Consider the following 20,152-nt stretch of genomic DNA (forward strand, 5'->3'; position numbering starts at 1 on the left):
TCATCATTAGTGTGTTTCTGTGTCAGTACTTAAGTGTTTAATGAAAAGCTGAGGGATCATGGAGGGCACTGACTCTCTCCTGTTTGTGTGAGTTCCTCCGAGCTGCCAGGTTTCTCCTGCTGCATCAATACCACGCTGAAGTTTTAATTGATAGAAGAAGTCTTTGCAGAGAGCAGCCTGCAGCGAGCTTCACTGACTCTCTGCTAATCTTTGGAGCAGTCTTTTAACTCTGAAGCTCTTTGTTCCATTAAGAATTAACTTTCCTCCCGGCATTTGTAATCATGCTGTCATCAAGATGAGAAGAAATGATAAGTTCTTCTTTTTTAAGTGTTTTCATGTCATGAAGGAGCCGCTGTGTTTCCTAAAGCAGCTCTTGTGAAGCTGAGGAGAAGGAGGAGGAGGAGAAGGGGGAGGAGGAGGAGGAGGAGGTTGGAGTGAAAAGTCAAGGGCAAGAAGGAGAGTGTGTGAAGGTGTGTGTACCTGCCCTGCTTTCTGCAAGGTGTAAATGTTTATATGCATGTGTGTGTGCTGCCAAGCATCAGTGAGTGTGTGTGTGTGTGTGTGTGTCTTTGAGTGGTGAATCAAAGGCCTTATGTGCAGGGCTGCACAGAGCTGATAGCTGACCCATCAAGCGTAGCCCACCTGAAGCAGAATAAAAAACACCCACATCAGAAAGGCCCCAGCAGAGAGAATTTCTAAAGTGCAGCGCTGCACTGTGCACATCTAAAAGGCCTACCTCAGCCACAAACACTCGCCTCAAATCCTCCGCCAACAATGAGCGCTTACAAAAGGCAGAGCTGAGGGCGAAGACACCGCAGAGAGAGAGAGAGAGAGAGAGAGACAGAGAGAGAGGGAGAGAGGGGTGAAACAGACTGCTGTCCTTCACTCTTCAATCTGCAGCCTTTCATGCCGGAGCCGTGTACTTCCTGTTAGCACACACTCGCTCTCTGTCGTCTGGAGGCCAAAGTCTGCTCTCGTCTGGAGGAGAGATCTGAGTGCATGGATTGGTTCTACAAGAGCTGAGGACCCCAAGACTCACAACGACAGACGGCTTCAAAATCTCATTTAAGTTCAGACATAATGAAGTTTAGCTCTTTACAATCATCACTAACAAACGCTGAACGCAGAATCAGGAGGAGGGATTTCTGGAGAGAGGACGAGAGGTGAATTAACGTAATATGGAGTGAGCTGTGTCGTGCTCATCACCTGTTCTGCGTCTTACTTGCATGTCTCAAAACTTGAAGGTGTTGCATTTAAGTTTCACTCAGCAGCTGCATTTTGGATTATAATAATATATATTCAATAGATTGGAGGGACATGAAGCGGCAGTGAGGTCAGATAATCCGAGTTTGGTCGAGGGTGCATGAAACCTGGCAGCCCTGCAGAAGCCTCCCGTCAGACCTGAAATACTGAATAAAGAAGTGGTTCCTGTTGTTGCATTTAAATAGAAACGTAGCTGCAGGTGTCTGAGCAGAGAGCTGTCACAGACTGATGTATGGCTCACTACCAGACTGATTCCAAAAACCTCTCCTCAGAACAGACTTGATGAAAATGCAGCAAGCTTTACACACCCGGCTCATGGCCATCTTTCTTTTTGTTGAGAGTTTTGTGATTCGGAGGCGAAACAACCCCAATCAGTGTCGCTGCATGTTTTTCACACCCTCGCCCAGGTTGACAGCGACAAGAACAATCACAGCCAGATGACACAGTCACGACTCTCACGCTGCAGAATTAAGTGCAACTCCATGTTTCTCTGCTCCCCCGGAGTGATGTGAAGTGAGGCTCCGCACGGAAATCCTGTAATTGAACCCCTTTCAGGTCCTTAAAGGTCTCTATGAGGACTGTGTTCCAGCAGAGCAGGGACAATAACCCCACTGTTTTTGTCTGCACACATTTATGCTTTATATACTTTTTATTTTCTGCAGTTTGAAAAGAGGACAAAGTCAGAAATCTGGAGTCTGAGAGTCTCTCTGCATCTGTCATCGTCTGGATGAGTTATTATTTACTGTGACGTCAGATCGGACCAGCAGAAGGAGTAGCCGCTGTGACGTTAGCTTTGTTTTTGGAGTCCAAAGCGATCATTGTTGGACATAAAGGAGGACCAGGAGATGAGTGATTGGAGAGTCAGCAGTTAGCGCTACATTGGTTCAAAAGCTGCATGCTTATTTTGGTGGCTGTAGTTATTATTGGGATGCTAGTTTGGGCTGGTTAGCGACAAGCTTCAAACTAAATATCATCCCAAAGAGATTACAAGCCGACTCCTGTGAGTGCCTGTGAGCACCCTGTGAAGGTGGGTACAGTTGATTTAGAATTTAATTCTGTCTTCCGTTGATTCGATGAGGAAGACGTCAACTTCAACTTTAACTTCACAGTTAATCATTCATTCTGTTCAACGGGAAAGCTCGGCAAGGTCTAGGTCCAGTAGAAGATTTAATCCAAAACACATTAAAGATCTACAGATTATTTCAAAACGTTCAAAAACGTCCAAATAAGGGTGCATACTTTTGCTATCATCTCCTAGGGCTTTTCTCCGATTTAGTCCAAACCGAGGTCAACCTATAGTAAACCCATTGATGAGAAAAAATTATCAGAACAAATTCCGTTCAGACAGAAATTGTGGGCGTGGCAGACTTTGGGGCGGGGCATCAAACGCACATACAGCTTTGAATGTGAAGAATGACGCCCAAATAAGGGTGCATACTTTTGAGAGCTCCTCCTAGAGTTTTTCTCCAATTCAGTCCAAACAAGGCACATTCTATAGCAGACATATTGACGATTAAATTACTGTTAAAGGCATTTCGTTCAGACTAAAATTGTGGGCGTGGCAGACTCTGAAGTTTGGAGATTTTCTTGGCAATCTGCCAAAAACTTGGAACATTTGCACCACCCAAGGGACACAGGTAGTATATACTCTCAGATCTCGCTTTCACATCATGTGGTGGCAAATATCAGGCAGCGGTTTACAAGTGGGGGTGGTTCACGTAGGCCGCGGCGGCTGCGGGTGTGTGAGGGCCCGTTCATCGCCGCTTGCGGCTTTAATTTGACATTGTGATTTGACGCTATACAAATAAAGATTGATTGATTGATAATTCTTCCTGGTGGTGGGGACTCAGGCTCTTTTCAGTGACCCGGATCATTTGGCTCAGCAAGAACTGTCCCTTTGGTCTCCCAGAAGGTTCACAACGCCACGTACAGCGGCCCGTTTTTATAGTTGAGTTGTTTTCAACCGACACGTCACTACGTTACCCAGCTCAGCGGAGAAGTTGTTTGCTGTCAAAATAAGGTCATTAAATAAAAATCGCCTCCTGCTGGACACTAGAGGGAGTGCAGGTTTAAGACATTTGTTGCTTTAGTTTCATCAGAGTGAACGATATCTGCAAGCTAAATAATTGAACATGACTGATATTATCATGCAGATATGAATGTTTATTTTAATTTTTATGGATTTTGCAGAATTTTCCGTTTAGCAAAGAAGATTTAAAAGACATTTCCTCATGCCCGTCTTTATCACAAATGGGAACCTTTTCTTTCACTGGGTTTTCAAACCCTAAAACAAAAGAAGTATTGAATTTTCTCACTCTTTTTATTTTGAGGAACAACACAGGCAGCATGAACTCTACAGTTTCTGTCATTTTTAAGAACAAAGGATGGAAAAAGAGTGGTTTGGAGTTCCCTGTCCTTGTAAAAATTCACTCCAGTAGAAAACAAAAAGAAGGATTGAGCAGAAAGTTTATAATTATCTTTATTTTGATCACAGCTGATTTTATTTACAGACGTTAGTGGTCCTCTGCAGCACATTATCCCTGAGCTGTAGTGACACCACTTCTCTGAATCAAACAGGTGACACAGAGAGAAGCTGCAGAGGCTGAGGGAGTCCGTGTTTGTGTTTGTTACAGAGCGAGGGTTGACACTGGTTCCTGCTCGGTGTCAGAGGTGCTTTTATTGAATGCTGCTGTCTATAGAGCTGTTGGTCTGCTGTTCATCGAGCTCCTCTCCGTCTGAGTGTAAACACCAGAGTCAGGAGAGAGAGACGGAGGCGGCGTTTCCACACATGAAGGGCAGAGCGGCCCGGTTTAGCGTGGGCAGTGCATGCTGGGAGTTCGAACAGATACGGCGCCTCGTAAACCTCGGGCGAGCGAGCCACGGAGGATCTCTGTAGCAACCGGTGATGTAATAAACCCGGGATAATGTAACGCTGCAGCTGATGGAAATCAGGTCACAGGCAGGAGAGCGGGAGGTAAATTTCCACGTACAAATCCAGACCTCGTGCTGCGAGGAGCGTCTCTAAGATGCATAAATCACAGCACTGATTCGCCGTAAGATCTCTGTTGATCTGCTTTGATCACACCCTGCTGAGCGTGTACACACTGCTCCTCCCTCAGTCAGATCCACCCAGCTGCTCTCTGGGAATTCAGACTACATCTGGTTCTGCTCGGGTCTCAGAGCTGCTGTGGACTGGGAAGAAAAATCCCTTTGGAAAGTTATTGAAAATGTAAATGAAAGGACTTCTGTTCCCTCTTTATCTTTCTTCCCTCGTGGAAATGGGAGAGTAAGGGGAGGCAGAGCGTACACCCTAAAGGCTGATTTATACTTCCGCGTTGAATCAACGGCGTACCCTACGCCGGATGTCCGCGTAGCTCCCGTACCTACGCAGAGGCCTACGAACGTACCTGACGTGCACCTCCTCCAAAATGTAACTACCCCTTGAATTGACGCCGACCGCAAGCTCAGCGGCATTGTGTTTCCCGCATTTACAGCACTTCCTGGATCCCCGCTCATCGTCCTTGTATTTCATCTCCTCCTCTCTTTTCTTCATGTAATCATGTCTGCATGATAAACAGCAACATGTATCAGCTGTAGATTAACAGAACACGCTCTGAACCTCTGTGGAAAAGTAAACAGAGATCGTAGCGGGACCGGAAAGAGGCGACTGACTATCAGAGAGACCACACTGCCCTCTAGTGTTTCGGCGGAGAATTGCTGCGCGACACGGACACATCGACGCACAAGTATACCAAAGTCAAATTCCTTGTGTGTTCAAGCATACCTGGCCAATAAAGCTGATTCGGATTCAGATTCGGATTCTGACAAGTATGTGGTGCTCATGTCCGCGTCAGACCCTGCTGCGTAGGGGAGACGTATGGAGAGAATATTGTGTCTTTAATATGCAATCAAAAATAATGGATTTGAGAACAAAAAACAATTTTGCAAACAAAATTATGATTTGAAAAATATGAAATAATGCTATGAATAAAGGAAATATATTTGTGATTAAAAATGTATCTTTATAAATCTACTCTTTTTTTGTTACAAACAAAATGATTATTCTCACAAACCACAGATTCGTTTGCGTTTCCAGTTTTTGCATTTGCGTTTCTACATAACTGTCATGGGCGGGACCTCCCCTGAGAGATGCAAGAAGCCTCCTGATTGGTCAGATGTCCCGATTCAAAACATGCTGAGATGATGGAGAAAGATGGGCAGTGAGAGGACTCTTCCCCCCATCGGTGTGATGACAACACCTGACGCAGGCTACACTGTCGCTGGGTTTGGCTGTATGCTCCACCTCCCACTTCTCACCCACTTGCAGGAAGGAAGGAGAGAGAAAGCAAAAACAGCCCGAAGAGAGGTGTTAAAAAGAGGACAGGGAAGGCAGGAAATGAGGAGAGAAACTTGTGCAAGATAGAGCTCACCCGCCGATTCAAGGCTGATTTATACTTCTGCGTCTCTATGGAGAGAATATTGTGTCTTTAATATGCAATCAAAAATAATGGATTTGAGAACAAAAAACAATTTTGCAAACAAAATTATGATTTGAAAAATATGAAATAATGCTATGAATAATAAATAATTATTCTCACGAACCACAGATTCGTTTGCGTTTCCAGTTTTTGCGTTTGCGTTTCCAGTTTTTGCATTTGCGTTTCTACATAACTGTCATGGGCGGGACCTCCCCTGAGAGATGCAAGAAGCCTCCTGATTGGTCAGTCTTACTCAGAGAGACGGTGTGACAACTTCCGCCCCAACAAGTTGTTGCCGTGAAGGGAGACATATCAACATGGAGAAACAGGTACGTTTTGCGTAACATACCTGTCTATTTTCTGTCTTATTGGTGCTATTAAGGTTACACTTGTCGTTCCTTCTTCCAGTGTTTTTTTCCCCTAACCGTTTTAGACGGCGGTATCAGACATTAACACCTAACACGCTGTGTGCTCGTCATAAGTGACTGACTTTATTACCGCCCGGCTTTAGTGACAGTTATCCTAATTTCATAGTTATCGGCCTGTTTATAAATAAATAAACAAACTTTTTCATTACATATACTATCAGAACAAGGTCCATCAGGATGGTTCTCCATCCTCCTGTGAAGACAAGGGAAATGATTCTCCATGAGTGAAAACAGTCATAATAACAGTTACCTCAGTAAACTGCCTCCTGATGCTGCTTTCTGGTACCAGCGACAGTGATAAATAAAACATGATCAAACCCTAAGGGTTGAAGATCAGTGAAAATATGGCCCCTTTTATGCTTTTAGTTTCTTTTTACTTAACTTAAAGGAGGAATGACCCCTCAACAATCCACACACACGCCTCCTGATTTGTTCTGATAGTATATCTAATGAAAAAGTTTGTTTATTTATTTATAAACAGGCCGATAACTATGAAATTAGGATAACTGTCACTAAAGCCGGGCGGTAATAAAGTCAGTCACTTATGACGAGCACACAGCGTGTTAGGTGTTAATGTCTGATACCGCCGTCTAAAACGGTTAGGGGAAAAAAACACTGGAAGAAGGAACGACAAGTGTAACCTTAATAGCACCAATAAGACAGAACATAGACAGGTATGTTACGCAAAACGTACCTGTTTCTCCATGTTGATATGTCCCCCTTCGCGGCAACAACTTGTTGGGGCGGAAGTTGTCACACCGTCTCTCTGAGTGAGACTGACCAATCAGGAGGCTTCTTGCATCTCTCAGGGGAGGTCCCGCCCATGACAGTTATGTAGAAACGCAAACGCAAAAACTGGAAACGCAAACGCAAAAACTGGAAACGCAAACGAATCTGTGGTTCGTGAGAATAATAATTTTGTTTGTAACAAAAAAAGAGTGGATTTATAAAGATACATTTTTAATCACAAATATATTTCCTTTATTCATAGCATTATTTCATATTTTTCAAATCATAATTTTGTTTGCAAAATTGTTTTTTGTTCTCAAATCCATTATTTTTGATTGCATATTAAAGACACAATATTCTCTCCATAGAGACGCAGAAGTATAAATCAGCCTTGAATCGGCGGGTGAGCTCTATCTTGCACGAGTTTCTCTCCTCATTTCCTGCCTTCCCTGTCCTCTTTTTAACACCTCTCTTCGGGCTGTTTTTGCTTTCTCTCTCCTTCCTTCCTGCAAGTGGGTGAGAAGTGGGAGGTGGAGCATACAGCCAAACCCAGCGACAGTGTAGCCTGCGTCAGGTGTTGTCATCACACCGATGGGGGGAAGAGTCCTCTCACTGCCCATCTTTCTCCATCATCTCAGCATGTTTTGAATCGGGACGTCTGGGTCAGTTTGCTGTAGAAACCTGATGGATGATTTATTTGTATCACTGTCTACAGTGCCTCCAGAGTGTTTTGACAAATAGTGTTTTGTTTTTTTCATCAGGGTATAAAGTGTGACTCATATATTTTGATCCAATCTTTTGTAAACAGTAGTGTTGCACAGAAATGACAGAACATGTGATTTTGGCAGCAGAAACCAACAATTCTGAAATCTTGCAGCAGAATGAGCGTTTGTTCACAGGAGTCTGGCGTCCTTCAACAAAATAATTGCTGTTGTTATTGTGCAACTAAAGTTTATAAAAAAAAACACTCATGAAACAGGCAAACAGAGCAGGTCTAGACCGTACTCTATGTTCTATTATTAACAAAGACCCAACATCACGACCGGCTCAGATCCAGTCCCATCTTACAGACAGGACTCAGTCTGATCTCATCTTAATCCACCATGAACAGAGCACTTTGCAGCATTTAGCAAGTTACAGTGGCAAGGACAAACTTCCTTTAACAGGCAGAAACCTCCAGCAGGACCAGACTCATGTTAGACACACATCTGCTGAGACCGTGTTGGAGAGAGGGATAGAGGGAGATGAAGAGAGAGAGAGATGATAGTGGTGAGACGGATAGTAGTAGTTGTAGCAGCTGGAGTCTGGACCACGTCCACAGCAGCAGAGATCCAGAGGAACCTACGAGACAAGGGAGCTCAGGGACTCCAGAAAGGTCTATGGTTAGTAACTTTAATGGGACAGGGAGAGTTAAAGTAAGAGACAGGCAGAGAGGACAGAGAGGAAAGACAGGATCCCAGTGTGTCAGTCTAAGCCTATAGCAGCATAACTAAGAGCTGGTCCAAGCCTGATCCAGCTCTAACTATAAGCTTTATCAAAAAGGGAAGAGTCTCTCTTCTCATGTCGAGTCTGTGACTAAGGATGTGATGGGGGGATAGAGGGAGATCCAGAGGAACCTACGAGACAAGGGAGCTCAGGGACTCCAGAAAGGTCCATGGTTAGGAACTTTAATGGGGCAGCTGTGTGAGGTTAAAAATCATCACGTTTAGCGTCCTCTCTGTACGGCGATCGCCTCACTTCATCCCAGATCATCACGTTGCAGCCAGTGCAGACGTCTTCAAGCCGCAGGCTCACAATATTTGAGAAAGCTTGAGATGCAGCAAGTAAAAGAAATGTCTCATCCACTTCCTGCAGTTTGATTCGTACTTATCCGTATTACCATCTCTGATAGGGTGATGATGCAGGATCACTCGTACGCTCATCATCGAGCAACACTGTCCCCTGATGTGTCGTAAATCAGCTAATGCGAGTTATATTAAGTGTTATCGTACATGATGCAGTCATGAGATCTTGTTATGAGGCGGCTGAAAAACAGGAAATGTAATCTGTTTCTGTCTGTCTGATAAAATTAGATCCTCCAGAGACGCTCAATGGAAGACAATTATCAGAGCTCTGAATATTGCTGCTCGCAGCGTCGTCTCAGTGTTGTTCGTAGAATCACATTATCTTCATGTTTCTTTATTCAGCTTCGTATCGGCTTCCTCCAGTCCGTGCAGAAGTCCAGTAAATACATCTTTTCTCTCCTCCTGTGTGTTTGATTCGCTTGCAAAAGGCCGGAGTCTGTTTCTGTATGGACTCTCTACGTCTGCTTTTTCATTTACACCTTCACCTTCCCGTCCTCTCTTCTTCTTCCTCCGTTTCTTCCTTCCAGCCTGTGTGGTGATTTTTTCCGCCCCGTATTCAGGCACGTAGCATAAAACCAATTTTGTGACGGGCGTGTAGGGATTATGGTGATAATGAAACAGCAATAGGCGAGGTGAATGTTAAAACAAGATAAGTGCGGAGCCGTGAATCCAGAGAATGCTCTGTTGCTTTGGGGAGGAGGATTTCATCCTGCTGGGAGGTGAAGGATGTTGAACCGGACGTTGTGTGATGATACATGTATGTTAGAGATCCTGCAGGCCTGCATATCAACACTCAGGATGATGAAGGATGGGACGGACATCAGGCAGGGTCTGCCTTGCTCCAGGGAACTTCACACATTACTAATTCACACCACATTCTTTACTTTAAACACTTTAATGTTTCTCACACTGATTAATCAGCTTACTATTAATTCTGTAGTATTTTTAATTACACATATTTATCATTTTATATTAAATTAAAATGCATTATTTCCTTCTAATGAAAATGTGATATGCATCATGAATGCAAACACCTTTTTGCAGAGTTTCCATATTTCTGTGCACATCAAATTATTCTACAAGATTTAAAAAAGCTCTATCTTCAAAATTTGGTGTATGAATTATTACCAATTTATTTATTTATTTAACCTTTATTTAACCAGGTGAGTTAATTGAGAACCAATTCTCATTTGCAATAACGACCTGGGCGAGGAGGCAACACAGGTGGCATGACAATAAATAAAAGACAAAACAAGAAACAGAGAGGACATACATAGAAACCTAGAGACAGAACAATACAATACAAAAATATGACAGCAGTGAACAACTTAAAAGCAATTTAAAAGCAAGTGCAGTGATGTTGAGTTATGGGGTGTATTAGTTTTTGAAAGTGGCGAGTGGAATGAGAGAGGTCAGCTTTAGGGATTGTTGAAGGTGATTCCAGTCATTTGCAGCGGAAAACTGGAAGGAGGTGCGACCAAAGGAGGTCCGGGCTTTGGGTGGGATGAGTTTGATAAGGCTACTTGAGCGCAGGCTACGGTTTGTGCTGTGAAGTTTGATTAGTGACTGTACCAATGCTTAACTACATGTAGAAAAATATTTTGCATGGTTAAAACAAAGCAAAAATAAACAAGAAATAGACAGCTAAAGACCCAGCTCTTTAGGAAGCACTAAGCACTTAGCTAGCCTGTTCTCCACTGTTGTACCCAGTGGCAGATCATGTCTTCCAGCTACAGTTGACTCACTCTGTCCTGCTCTACTCTGGGAATCTGTGTTCAGGTCTTGAGGGACCCAGCACTTGGTACTTTGGTCATTATTGTGGTGATGTTAATTGTTGATGATGATAATGGAAGGTCTTAAATGGTTTGGTTGCTTCATTATAGATGTTCCTTATTTTATTATTATAACAAAAAAAAAAATCCTTACTTACTTTTGTGCATTGCCTTTACACTGCTTGGCAGTACCTGCACCCAAATTGACTTGAAGCACTTTGTTACTCTTACTGATCTTGTTTCCTCTTGTCTAGATCTTTGCTTGTGTTGTTCTTGTTCTCGTATGTACGTCGCTTTGGATAAAAGTGTCTGCTAAATGACATTGTAACATTGTAACATTGTGACATTGTAACATTGTGATATTGTAACATTGTAACATTGTGACATTGTAACATTGTAACATTGTGACATTGTAACATTGTAACATTGTGACATTGTGACATTGTAACATTGTGACATTGTGACATTGTGACATTGTAACATTGTAACATTGTGACATTGTGACATTGTAACATTGTAACATTGTAACACTGTGACATTGTAGCATTGTGACATTGTAACATTGTGACATTGTGACATTGTGACATTGTAACATTGTAACATTGTGACATTGTGACATTGTAACATTGTGACATTGTGACATTGTAACATTGTAACATTGTAACATTGTGACATTGTGACATTGTAACCATAGACTGTATAAAATATGGACGTAGTATCCGTGACGTCACCCATCTGTTTCTGAAGAGCTGTTTTGAGACCAATCGGCTGCGGCAGCCATATTGCTTCTATGGAGCCAGTGTGACGTAAAGAGGCGGGCTTTGAGCCTCCTAGCCAACAGCTGCAGTGTTCCTGCAGGCAGCTGTGTCTCTCATTGGAAGACTAGTAATCTTAATATCTTCTAAATTACCGAATTAGAAAAAAATTCACCCCCCTCACAGTGAGAGGACATCGAGAAATTAACTATCCAGACTACACTCATCTTTTGTACCAGGCTGTAAACATGATTATTAATGCTGCAAAGATCGTCTTTTCCCCATTCATGTGTATGTGACTTCCGGTACTTCCGGAGCCAGCCTCAAGAGGATCCTCGATGAACTGCAGCTTTTAACACTTCCGCATTGGACTCATATTTTTAGACCGGAGGTTGCCGCTTGATTGTGACATTGTAACAGTGTGACATTGTGACATTGTAACATTGTGACATTGTGACATTGTAACATTGTGACATTGTGACATTGTAACATTGTGACATTGTAACATTGTGACATTGTAACATTGTGACATTGTAGCATTGTAACATTGTGACATTGTGACATTTTAACATTGTAACATTGTAACATTGTGACATTGTAGCATTGTAACATTGTGACATTGTAGCATTGTAACATTGTGACATTGTAACATTGTAACATTGTGACATTGTAACATTGTGACATTGTGACATTGTAACATTGTAACATTGTGACATTGTGACATTGTAACACTGTGACATTGTAACATTGTGACATTGTAGCATTGTAACATTGTGACATTGTAACATTGTAACATTGTAACATTGTGACATTGTAGCATTGTAACATTGTGACATTGTAGCATTGTAACATTGTGACATTGTAACATTGTAACATTGTGACATTGTAACATTGTGACATTGTGACATTGTAACATTGTAACATTGTGACATTGTGACATTGTAACATTGTGACATTGTGACATTGTAACATTGTGACATTGTGACATTGTAGCATTGTGACATTGTGACATTGTGACATTGTAGCATTGTGACATTGTGACATTGTAACATTGTGACATTGTAACATTGTGACATTGTGACATTGTAGCATTGTGACATTGTGACATTGTAGCATTGTGACATTGTGACATTGTAACATTGTGACATTGTAACATTGTAACATTGTGACATTGTAACATTGTGACATTGTAACATTGTAACATTGTAATATTGTGACATTGTAACATTGTAACATTGTGACATTGTAACATTGTGACATTGTAACATTGTAACATTGTGACATTGTAACATTGTGACATTGTAACATTGTAACAAATAATATTACAAAAAAGGAATACACTTAAAAGAGATTCTCAAAAAGACAAAATGAGAAAATATTTTAAAACGTAAATAATAGAATTAAAAATTTTACATAAAATTACATTTTTTTGCATTATTTATGAATGTTAATGCAGAAGCATGAGAGAGAAGGACATGTCATTTAAAAAGAAAGAGTCAATGATAAGTCTTTGTCTCTGACTTCACCGTAAACACGATGAAGCTCTTCTCCGTTCACGGATTATCTTGATGTAAATAATCCTGGAAATCTTTTTGTCTTTAGAATAAAATAAACATGAAACCCAAAGTTTTTTTTTTGAGTTCTAAACTTTGAATAATTCTCCAAAGATGTGAATGAATTAAATCAGTGGAGTACAGCTCGGTTCAGAACGTTCAGCGTTGAATCGCCGCCTTTAAAAACAACGAGTGTCTTTCTCTCCGGCTGCGTTCCCACACGCTCCATATGTTCCAGTAACATGTTCAACAATAAGATAGAACAGCACTGCAGAGATATATGGAGACTGATAAGAAAACAGATGCTCATGTTTTTACATAAATCTACATTAACAGCACGCTCAACCTGCACACTGCAGGAACAACCGTTAGTGGGGAGCGCCAACATGAGATGCTCGTAGACGTTTTTCCTGCAGCTGATACGAACAGTTTCCTGCATGAATACATAAAAACAACTAAATCACAATAAAACACTGAATTCATTAGGACCAAACAGACTCAAACATGCTCAGAATTTAAATAATAACATTGATAGTTAAATTTAAACTGAAGAAACAAACGTTTTGTTCACTGTCAACATGGGAGTCATTTTGTTTCCTTGTAAACGTAGGATTCAATGAAGCTGTTGCATGCTCATATTTAATAAAAAAAACAAAGCAAATAACAAAAACTTACAAATTCTTCTTCATGGTGTTGGTATTGTTATTTAATTCAACATCATGCAATCATTATCAGTTTATGTTCGGCTGAGCTGCAGACTCGTGATCCCGCCAAAACTTAAATGAAGTTTATTTCTTTAATTCAGACCCTTAAGTCCATGAGAGGATAAAGACACACAAGAAATACTGAAATAAAGACAACAACAAATAGATACAATAATTACAGTTTGAAATAGTCTATATACAGTATGTTTGACCCAGTTACTGCTGGCTTTACTCAGTTCATTCAACTTAAATCATTCACCTCCCATCCAGTCCCCGTCACCACAGGTGTGCCCCAGGGCTCTGTCCTGGGGCCCCTGCTGTTCATCATCTACCTCCTCCCCCTTGGTCACATCTTACGTAAACATCATATTCACTTCCACTGCTACGCGGATGACACCCAGCTCTACCTCTCCACTAAACCTGACTCCTCACTTCCACCTTCTTCCCTCACTGATTGAAATAAAATCTTGGTTCACCTCAAACTTCCTCAAATTAAACAGCAATAAAACTGAACTTCTTCTAATTGGCACAAAATCTACATCAAACAAACTCCATAATTTCTCTATTCTCATCGACAACTCGCCCCTCTTCCCCTCCCCTCAGGTTAAGAGTCTGGGTGTCATCCTCGACAGCACCCTCTCCTTCACCTCCCATATCAACCACGTCACCCGGTCCGCCTACTTTCACCTCCGCAATATTAACCGTCTCCGTCCTTCACTCACTCCCCACTCCACCGCCATTCTTGTTCACACCCTCGTCACCTCCCGTTTGGACTATTGCAACACCCTTCTGTTTGGTCTCCCACACAAAACCCTCCACAAACTACAACTGGTTCAAAACTCAGCCGCCCGTATCATCACACGCACCGCCTCCATCCACCACATCACACCCATCCTGAAACAGCTCCACTGGCTCCCCATCATAGACCGGATCAACTACAAAATTATTTCTCTTTATTTAAACTCGAAAATCATTGAGGGCAAGCCCTCATTTACAATGACGACGAGTATATAAAAGAAACATTAAAATGCATGACAAGCAAATAAAAGACATAACCCTAAAAGAATGATGATCAATTAAAAACAGACGACAGTTAAAAGTAATGTTACAACCATTGAAAAAATAATGTTACACAAAGTTAGTGAAAACTGGTACAATCAGAGGTTAAACATTTTAAAACTAATGATTTAAAATGATTAAAAGAAACCAGTGCATTTATTTTTAAAGTGCTTTGCAGGGAGTTCCATGCAGATGGTGCAAATACGCAAAAGGCAGATTTTCCCAGCTCAGAATGAACTCTGGGAACCTGGAGAGTGAGCCAACCAGTTGATCTGGTATGTTTTGCCCCAGAAGACCAAACTAGCATCGAAGATAAATATGACGGTAGCATTCCAATAAGTGCTTTATAAATAAACAAGTAAAAATGCAAATCACGTCTTTCTGCCAGAGAAGACCATCCCACCTTTTGGTAAAGTATGCAATGATGAGTGCTGTAACTATCACCAGTAATAAAACGTAGGGCAGAGTGAAATACAGCATCACGTGGCTTTAATGTAGAGGCTGAAGCATGCCTGTACAATATGTCACCGTAATCGAGGACTGATAAAAATGTTGCCTCTATCAGAGTTTTCCTGCAGTGGAGAGGAAAACAGGACTTGTTTCTGTAAAAAAAGCCAATCTTTTGTCGAAGTCTACTTGACAAATTTAAAATATGACTTTTAAAAGTTACTTTCTCGTCGATCCAGATGCCGAGATATTTGTAAATCTTCACCCTTTCTATTTCGGTGCCTGCATTGGAATTGATGATGAATTTACTCAGATTAATATGTTTGGACCTGGAAAAGAGCATGAATTTTGTTTTCTCAGCATTTAAAACCAACCTATGTTGGGTGAGTGCAGCTTCTAATTCAGAGAAGCAGTGTTGGACAAAATACTTCTCCTCACCTTCAAATCCATACACAACCTCGCCCCTCCATATCTCTCTGACCTCCTCCATACTGCCACACCCGTCCGTACCCTCAGATCCTCCTCCTCCGTCCACACTCACCTCACCCCTGCTCGCCTTGTCACCATGGGGAGCAGAGCCTTCAGCCGCTCTGCTCCCCAGCTCTGGAACTCTCTCCCACCTGACCTCCGCAACACTGACTCACTCCCACATTTTAAATCCAAACTCAAAACCCATCTGTTTAAACTGGCTTACTCCACCTGACCACAACTCCTCTGTCCATTCACTTCAAACTTTTTAAATTGTGTTTTACTTACTGTTTGTTATTTAAACTCTGTTTGTTTTTAATGTTGTAAGGTGACCTTGAGTGCCAAGAAAGGCGCCTATAAATAAAATGCATTATTATTATTATTATTTCCTTTATCAGAAAGAGAAAGACTATCTGCAGGAGGATTAAAGTGAGAGGTCTGCCCCGAAGAGAGACAAAGCACAAATAGATAATAAAGGATTAGAAATAAAGTATTTAATGCATTTATAAGATCTCATTTAGGACAAGAAGGAACATTAAGAGTATAAAGTGCAAGTTATTTAATATATAAAAAGGGCTAAATTGTGTGAAAATGTAAAGACAACACAAGTGTGTGAGGACGGTAAAAGGAACAAACATTAATAAAACAGAAATTAAACAAACAAACAAAAAAAAATTAATGAAAATAATATGAGCCTGGAGTTTTGGCATTTGATTTGCATTGTGGGTAATGTAGGCAGCCGGTTTTGATTATGAGAATAAGAAATGATCCTGCAGCATCCATTCAGATTCATTTGTATTCAGTATAAGCTCAAAATCAGATTCATCAAGGAGTGGAGCGCTGTGGGAACGAGATGGGAAACACTTTCAGGATTATTTCACAACATGAAGAAGAATCTGTAGTTTAGTCTTTCATTGGTAACATAAACACTATCAAAATATTGTCATAGCCGTTGTAACAATATAGAAAATGCACGCAGGACTACATGCACATTCTGGCTAGTTAGTCGTATCTCTTTATGTTTATGATATTGAGTCGTCACCGCCCCTCATATCTTTGTCTTTCGTCGGTCTGCAGACAGATTTTCTATTTCAGACCATCAGCCTGTTTTACACATTCTGTTCACACATCTTTAAATAATATTATGCTGTTCAATTATGAATCTGAGCACTCAAAGACTTTGTCTGCTTTGTCTGTTTTCCTCTGAAGTCGTCCTTCAGTGTTTGTGGAACCAAGCAGGGTTCCTCTTGTTTTGGTGAAGCAGACTCTAAAAGCTCTCCAGCCGCGACCCTCCGCACATCTGCATTCACACTGTCCACAGAGCCGTGATTACCTGGCCGTCCTGAGGGAGAGAGAAAGGGAATGAAAACAGAGAGAAAGAACTCTTCTCGTCTGGTCGCGGTGACACAATGTTCAATTTCCTTTCAAACAGCCAGACTAATCTGCAGCCTCTCTCCTTTGTGTTTGCAGCTTCGGTTTGATAGCAGCAGGGCGGCTCAAGGACAGAGCTGTGAAAGCACACCGAAGAGTTTTTCTGTCAGGCACAAAGAGAAGACGTGCTCGCCTTATGTTGTCTCTATGGCTGGTCCATTAGCATGTACGCTAGTGCAACACTATTTGTTCAGGTGCTGAAACCCTCACACACTAAACCTCTTCAAACCTGGCAGCGTGGAAATCTGTCGGTGGAGGATACTGTCATTACAGGATTTACTGAGGCACGTTTCCACAGTGTGTAGGTGCTATTTAAAGCTGTGTAGCATTTACATCAAGTTCAGTAAAACAAGAAGGTTTCAAATGTTTGTCAGGTTTTATAATTAGCTTTTCAATCAACAGCTGCGTTTGTGGATTTAATCAACGAGCGCTCACTAACTCACCGAGAGTAAATGTGCAGAAATAAGAATAAAACAACTCTTAAAGATGAAATATGATCAGACCCAACGTGCATTTATCCATACAGTAATGTATGCATGGCTCCTGCATATTTAACTGACCTCAGCTGCTTTGAATCACACGTGAAGTTCATTTATTCCATCTTGATGCATCATAACATAAGTGTGTAAATCTGCAGCCTGTGATTTATTGAGTGCTGCAGAAGGGTGCAGTGTTATTACACAGAGCTGTTTGGTGTGTTTACTCAGATGAAATCACATGTAAATGACATCCGGCTGCTATAAAGTAAGCACACACGCCTTTACAAACCGCCATCAGGCCGCCATGAGTCAGTGTGTTACTGTTTATATGGCAGGCATTGGATTACCGGAGCTCATTAAACCTCGATGTAACTGTCCTCTTTCCAACTGTCTCTTTAGCTAAAGTGTGGTTTTATGTTTTAGTCTTCAGATGCATCACACAGCTGTCCCGTCAGAGACGCTGAAATGTTCCATTTACAGTCGTTCTGCAGAATTGAGAGTGGAACAGTATCGATACTTTACAGAAAGTCTTTAGTCCTTTATTGTTCCTCCTTTTTCTTCTGTTGCTGCTGCATGATCGCCTCCAGAAGAAATGTCTGCACTTGTTCAATCTCAGAACCCATCAGCTTTCACCTCATGAGTATTTCCAGTGTAGCCAGCAGCCATTAGCTACTTTCAGCAGAGACTTCTTTTCTGCACGCTGCATTGTTTACAGTCCAATTAGCAACTTTAGAAACCACCGTGTGTTCAGATCAAACGGGAGAGAAACTCATCTCTCAGATCTGTAGGAAATATAAAGTCTGTCATTTCTTCATTCATTTCGTTCCCCGTTCATCTGTTAGTGGTGAGTCTCAGCTTCACTGTAAACAGTTCCACAGAGGCTTCCCTCTGGCTTCCTTCAGCGGTATGAACCTGAAACAGAAACTGATGTTCTTGTGATGTTCTTGTAATTAACGGGTCTTAAAGCTGGGGTTGGCAGTCTCTGAAAACTAGCATGAATTTGAATGTAGCTTTTCCTCAGGACTCCGTCTAACCCCTCCCCTCCTCCCTCAGAGCTCCTCCAAAACGACCCCCCCCCCCCCGCTCAAATGCACGAGAACCGCTGACTTGTGACCATATGATGGTGACTGATTCAAAACCGGTCCTCACCAAAACATTCTCATAGTGAAAGTTAAAAACACAAACAAACATGGCTGCTGTTAGTACTCACAACTGTCATTCTAGCATTATCCAGTTGTCATGGTGACACGATATCAGGAGAAAAGTTATAACACATATATAATACTGTAACAGCTCTACTGTTTGTTAAACCTGTTCAGTGTAGATGTTCTTAATTCCTACAGTGTTGACAGTCAGTGAAGGCATCAGGAGAGGTGTAGAGTGTGTGAGCGGGAGAGAGGAGAGACAAGAGGAGAAGTTCTTCATTCATTCAAACATTGATTGTTGTTTTGTTGGTTGGCGTGATCACGGCCGACAGTGACCGGTTATTAAAACTCAACGTGTTCACCAATCGGCTCGTCATCACTACAGCGTCCGGACGGACGCTACAATTCATCTACATTTTCTGTAGGACTTAGTAAATGTCATTCATTCTTCTGCTTGTTGGTGAGAGCTTTTTAGACTCTGATCCGGACTACAGTCCTGAGTAAAGCCCCTCATCGGGTCAGAGGGGACAGGCCCGAGGTCGAGCGAGAGGGGCAGGAAATAGAGTCAGGGGAAGCAGAGGCAGGAGAAGGGCAGGAGGCGGGCAGAACAGCAGGACGGGATTTGAATGGTTTAAAATTTTGGCACCCAAAAAATGGTGATTGGGTGTTGTTTTCCAGGTTTACTCCGGCTGTAGATAGCAGCTTTTCTTTCTTCTTTTTTAAGAACACATTATGTATTGATTACCATCAGGACATAAAGATCATTTTAACCAGTATAACAAAAAGTGGATCTAAATCTGACTACCAACCCCAGCTTTAAGTATGCTGAACTAACAACATCATGATGCAGATTAGTCAAAAGTCCAAAGTCAAGCTTTGTCAGGTCTGTCCTCAAGAGGAGAAGAAAACTACGTCTACAATGTTTGTTTGTTGAATGGAGGTGCGTTCAGGAAGTCAGGAAATCTAAACCCTGATTGTCTTTAGTGACACAGCATCAAGCAGATTAGTGTCTCAGTGTAAATGTTTGATCTAGAACAGATTGTTAGCTGCTCTTCATGCAGATATCTGTTTATAGAGAGAGAAATCTGGATTGTGTTCCTCCTGCTTTTGCTCTCCATACAGACTGTTTTCCTGCAGATACCAAACCCTGCTGATTTAAAAAATAAAATAAAATAACAGAACCAATACAACATTTTGACTCCCTTCCAAAGTTATTAAATGCAATCTGAGATTTGACTCCTTAAAAAGAGAAAATGACATTTTGACATCAAATATAATAAAGTGAATTATAGTCATAAGGAATTAATTTGTTAAAACTTGAGTTCTTTTGTAAACTAAAAACTAAAGAGCCCAAATAAAGTCCCTACAATTAGATGAGTGTGTAGCAGTGTGTTTTAAAGTGGATTAGAGGCTGTTAAGTGAATGCTGCATTAATAGTCTTATCTGTGTGTGCTCATTAAGACAGACTGCTGCAGAGATACTCGTCTCTCTCTCCGAGCCTGTGAGACCGTCTCTCCACGATTTAAAAAAATGGGAGCATTTGTGCAATCTATTGCATCAATCACTCTCGGGAAAATGATGAAAGAATCGTAGCGCA

The 20,152-nt window shown here is 41.6% G+C and overlaps 1 protein-coding gene across 1 annotated transcript in view; it reads left to right on the forward strand.

Annotated features, from left to right (window-relative positions):
* The window catches only part of LOC117825636 (seizure protein 6 homolog), a 163,761-nt gene that overhangs the window by 43,008 nt on the left and 100,601 nt on the right, over positions 1-20,152 (forward strand). The window lies entirely within an intron of this gene.

This window comes from Notolabrus celidotus, chromosome 14 (assembly GCF_009762535.1).
Source record: "Notolabrus celidotus isolate fNotCel1 chromosome 14, fNotCel1.pri, whole genome shotgun sequence".
NCBI classification, from domain to species: domain Eukaryota; kingdom Metazoa; phylum Chordata; class Actinopteri; order Labriformes; family Labridae; genus Notolabrus; species Notolabrus celidotus.